The sequence below is a fragment of the Stylophora pistillata genome, chromosome 3, assembly GCF_964205215.1.
Source record: "Stylophora pistillata chromosome 3, jaStyPist1.2, whole genome shotgun sequence".
NCBI lineage: Eukaryota > Metazoa > Cnidaria > Anthozoa > Scleractinia > Pocilloporidae > Stylophora > Stylophora pistillata.
In genome coordinates, this window is record NC_142521.1 from 17,356,738 (window position 1) to 17,362,365 (window position 5,628).

Here is a 5,628-nt window from a genome sequence, read left to right on the forward strand (position 1 = left end):
ATTTCCCTAACATTTTGAGGCAGTTTTATATAATGTTGGCCCATTACCCTAGTTATAGTAGCACATACTTTACGCACTACGGCGGAAACAGTGTTAACTGCCACTCCAAATGTGTTGGCCGTCATCGAAAGTGAGCCTTGATCTTTAAGAAAGTAGAGCGTAAGCGCAAGTTGCTTTTCGACTGTCAATACATCATGTCCTCGTGGACTCCTTCTGGGTTCAATATGGGGGCGAAGCTCATTCGCCAATATCATGAAGACCTCGCGATTCATACGCAAATTCTTTTTCCATTCCAACTCTGGTAGATCCCCATTGTAAAGATTACACCACCCCTGTTCTGTGCAGCCTGGTCTTCGCCAAACTCTCCCTCGATAAACATGCCTTCTTTTCATGTTCCTAAGGTGAGCTGCAGCAATTTCCTACTGATTTGCGACTTCTATGCCGATTCTCCTCATTCTACGCCGTTCGATAATCAAATAGATCAACATCAAGCCACAAAGCTGGAAAGCTGCTGCCAAGGATGAAAGAGAAAGGAAAATAGCATTTGCCGCCAAAATTTGTCTTCTGTCCGCCATCTTTGTTTTGAGTGTGTATGTGTGTGTTGTGTGCAAGGTAACCACGCAATGACTTCAAACGCACCCTACCCCAGGTCCCCGGGGTCATCAAACGCATACGAAACAAACATTTTATCAACCCGGCTACCTGAGGTACCCCAGGCACCCGGGGTACCCCACTCTCATGTGAACAAGCCCTTAGTTTATAGAAGAGATATTGTAGAGATGCAAAGGATAGAAAAGGAATCAAGAAAGAAAAGGGAGGAGATGCGGCAGGCAGGTGTGGAAAGACTAGCAAGTTAATTTCAAATTCAATATGATTTTTTCGAAACAAGCATGGGTTTATGGTGACGAGATCCATCAGGACCAGAACTCATTTTGTGTTATTTTTCTTTTGCTGTTTTACACAGATTTTACCCAATTTTCTGAAATTGCATGTTTTACTTGGTGGTTCATGATGTGTTGTGATTGAGAGCCATATAATTTAAGTGTCTAATTCTTGACTTGACAGTTTGTAGTGTGAACCAGTTTAAATAGAACCCATTGCTTTCATTTTAGAGCACCGTAGTGATGCTGGCATATCAGGTGGTGCTACGCGTGATGTGTCTAGTAGCGGGTCAGATGAAGAAACTCCTACAAAAGGTAACATTTGTGAAATCTAACAAGCTATTATTCCAACTTCTCTTTCCGATTGGTTACCATAAATATATGAGGGTGATTTTTTCTTCTACTGGGGCCACAAAAAGGAAAGGCTTTGGTTGATCTTTTACAAAAATAAATACAACACTTTTTCTTTATTTCTTTCGAAAATTATTTCTTCAGGAACCAAAAGGAAAGTTGCCAGGTCAAGCCGAAAGTCAGCAATTGAAATGCTGTCTGAAAAGTACAAAGAGAAGGCAAAGCTGAAAGAAAAAGAACTGGAAGTGAGAAAGATGGAGCTGGATCTTCAGAAACAAGTATGAAGATGAAGATGAAGATGAAGCTGAAGAAAGGAAGCTCTTAATCTCCATGCTTCGAGAACAACTGAAAAAATAAATCATTTTATCTTCAATTGCTCTTGAAGCATTGACAACATAAACTTTTTCTTCTGCTTCATATTCATACTTTTATTTTCTTTTCCTCCAGTGAACACAAGTTATGTCAAGGGTGCCAATAAAGTAAAACAAAAAATTCATATCTTGTTTTCTTTCACTCCTGTTGCTATTTACATAAATAAAATAATTATATGAAGAAAGGCCAAGTAAACATGGTCATCGATTGGATAGACAGGTCTCCAGGGATGGTGGGTCTAAATTGAAATAAGTGGTTGTCTGTGACCCATATAAACAGGTGTGACAATTGATAAGAATACATGCAACTAAATAATATTTACCCACAGGCTGTAAAAGAATCTTCAAGTTCTTTTTAAAGTCTAAATAAGCAAAATTTTGGCAGATTTTGCCAAAACCCCATTTGACACATGTCCAAACTTTGCTCATTCTTAAATTGAATTCCTTCTCATCATCTGTAAGGTGTGCTTGACGGAATGGAGCGATAATATTCTGAGTAATGCCATAGGCAGGATCCCCATAAATGATGTATGGCTCCCCACTGGGTTGAAAAAATCGACGCAGTTTAGCTGACAGGCCACTCACCCCAAGCATGAAGGCATTGTGTCAGCGACCCTCTATAGTACCAAACATATGGGCTATCATGCCATTTGGGGCTCGAACAGACTAAAGAGTAAATGAAATATAGAGTTGTATTACAACATCCTATATATTTTTCCTGGCTGAAGTTAGGGTCATTTTGCTTCGCTTGGAAATTTGGTTTGGAACTAGTGAATTTTAGATTTTTCCAAAACAATCTTTATTGAATTGGATTTTATACCCTCCTTTGGTATCTACCCTCCTTTACAGATCTTTAAAGAGTACAACCAGATTTATATTTATTTATAACAAAGTCACTCCACTAAATTACAAATAGATGGTAAATTAAATTAATCGTTATTATAAAGAAGTTGTGGAGAAGTAGACAGCCAAAAGTACTAATGCACTGTACCTGGGATGCCCCCAATAGTTAAGATGTAAAAAAGCATATACAAATAAAAAACTAAGATGCTCTATTAATCCTTATAAGGATAATAATTATTAGATGGGTTTCTTATTGCAAAAGGGAGCGCAACCCCTTCCCCTGCATTACTGCTTGGAGTGCCTTCACAGGAGACTCTTTTGTTTTGATATTTTTGTCTAGTCAAGGAAGTTTGCTTTCTTTTATGCAACACCTTTTATATACCTGGAATTTTAAGCAGTGTGTTCTCTTGTGACCACTGAACATAAGTCGTTGATTACGGACAGGACGAGCGATTGGTCAGGGGGTCCCATTGATAAAACCCCAACACCCAGTAGGAGGAGCTCCTTGTTCATGAATAGCCTTGGCAAAAGCCTCAGGATCAAGCCATACCGAGTCAAGACTATCTAAGAGGCGGTGAAATCTGTCATAGATATCATATATAGTCTGAAATCCATGGAAAGTACAGCAGTGCTAGTGTGTATTGTTTTCTTGTGTTTTTTTTTTCTTTTGTTTGTTTTATCGTTTTTAATGGGGTGGGTTGTTTGGAACCACATGTGGGAATATCATTTTAATTACTTTAACTGCAAAGAGAGTGGGGAGCATGGTTGGTGCAGTGGTGAGGGCACTTGCCTTCAACCAATGTGGCGCAGGTTCAGTTCCTGGACTTGGCATCATAATTGGGCAGAGTTTTAAGGTTCTCTCTCTACTCTGCTCTGAGAGGTTTTTCTCCAGGTACTTTGGTTTTCCCCTCTCCCCAAAAACCCACATTTGATCTGACTTCATTTGTGACAAGGGATTTGATAATTAGACTTGTCATTTGTATTTTGAACTGTGATGTGCAGATGAAAATTATCATATTGATATCTGTGCAATATAACTTAATAAATATTATTATTAGTAAAGGGTTATTCCAATGAATATGACGAGTTCACTTTTTCCCTCTAAAAGCAAAAATCAAGAAAACAAACACAAAATGTACTGAAATGCTCTGTACACCTCCTAGTCAAATTCAAGAATGGTAAAGAGAAAGAGGAATACAGGCAACTTCTACAGGGATGATGAATGAACAAAGCAACATTTTTACCATGTTAAATATCAAGCTCAGTTCTGATACCGTTCGGCTGAAAACAGGAACCAGATCACTCCATCGATTAGGGTACGCCAATCTTTTTAAAAGAATCATCAGTGCCTCCATCCCGGTAGCATTAGTCCCTTGACTGCAAATGTAATTGGCTGGCTGTTGTAAAGCATCCCGGAGTTTTTCCATATCTCCTTTTGAAAATCTGAGATTGAGGGTGAGCATTTTTAGCTTGAACTTACTAAAGTCAGGTTTGCAAGTATAAAAACTCAACCGTTCAAGAAAAGACCAAAAGCAAAGAATCTGTACCTAAACATGGCCTCGCACTGGACATCAGGTATATCCTGGAGATTCATGCAGGGGTAGTTTGCATCGTCTTGTTGTGGAAACATGAATTCCAGCAAAAGTTCATCCAAGTCGTCTTCGCTGCTACTCGAGTCATCACTGCTGTCTTGCCACAGCATCACGTCGACAATATCAGCAAAGTTTTTCCTGATGGACACAATTTTTGATGCCAAAAATTTGTTTTCCAATGCATAAAACTAATAATAAAATCACACTTGTCGAAAAATGTTTGAAGTTCTGACAAACAACTAGACACTAACCTTAAAGCAGCCACCATTTTAGATTTTATTACCCAGAATCCACTTCTTTATCCACCGCCAATCTAAATCGAGTTATGTTTGAACGTTGAACCACAAACGGGTAACCGCAAACAGCAGTGAGAGGTTCGCGGTAAACTCGGATCTAAAACTCTCTAAAAACAGTTTCCGCTTTGAAGTACTCCGAACACTGGTCGCCTCTCAACCCACGATGACATCCGCACCCAACTTGTAAAAACTGTTGCACCTTGGTGACGATACTAGAAACATTTTCTTCTCTCATTGATTCTCCATTTTGTGATTTTGTGAAAAGGCGGTAATTGACACAAGTTGTTAGTAGTTACCAAGGCAATGCATTTTTAATGGACTGACAGGGAAGCTAGGATTATGGAAATTTGAACTTGAACTTCAGAACTATTGTATGCTTTTCGCGTGCAAGTTCCTTGGTTGTACCTTATCTTAATCGGTTGAATTCAATAATAAAAATATTAATTATAATCCATTTGAATGGGCCGAAAGTGAAGTCGAGTTATTCAAACGATCAAGTTTCAACTCGTTTCAAGTGATCTTTCCACAGATTGTGTCAAATACTTCGGATAACTTAACACTGCGTCCCCCAACACCTGACGCTTTTCTGAAATAATCCTTTGCTTTTGCTCGAGACGAGAGCTTGGCACACCTATGTTGGCGCTTGTTTTGACGAAACCATCAGTTCTGTTCAAATAATTTCAACAGGCGATCATTTGTTCGACCGCTACCGTTGGAAAAATTAACTTTTATTAGCCGTTTTTAATCTGTTCGACAATTTTCATTAGCCGTCTTTAATCCGTTTCACAATTTTCACCAGGGTTACCCTAGCTGCCTTGTAAACGCTCTGCTGGGGGTAACTCGCCTACCCGGGACAACTTTTTACTTGTTTCCAGACCCTTTGAACATTGATAACAATGCGTGTGGTTACCAAGCATAGGTAAGTTGTACCGGGTGGTAGGGTAACCCTACCTGTGAAATTTTGCTTGTAAACCCGGGCTATCTTTGACCCGCCTGTTAGGGTAACCCTAGCACAAGGGTTACCCTAACCTCTAAGGGTTACCCTTGCTTGTAAACAGGGCCTAAGTCTATGATTCATTGTTTTTTTTTTCTTAAATCAAACAGCGGAATTATATTGATCTTCTCATTAAGCATTCTTGGTGTAAAAAACATTTTCTCTTAAAACTGTTTCATAAGTGTTTCTAACGTAGGGCCAACTTGAGTTGAATAGACCATCTCTATTTTTGATCCGAAATGGCTGGCAAACATATTATTTACATTATCAACATGCTTTTAATAACACAGAGTAATATGT

General features: G+C 39.0%; 1 pseudogene across 1 annotated transcript; it reads right to left on the reverse strand.

The window, feature by feature from the left end:
• Positions 1 to 1,712: 1,712 nt before the first annotated feature.
• On the reverse strand, positions 1,713 to 4,219 carry LOC148734813 (uncharacterized; annotated as a pseudogene). Its single transcript, XR_015999152.1, has 4 exons — positions 3,994 to 4,219; positions 3,691 to 3,889; positions 2,829 to 3,050; positions 1,713 to 2,269 (listed from the first exon to the last, which is right to left on the reverse strand). The product of XR_015999152.1 is annotated as an uncharacterized LOC148734813 (transcript).
• Positions 4,220 to 5,628: the final 1,409 nt, after the last annotated feature.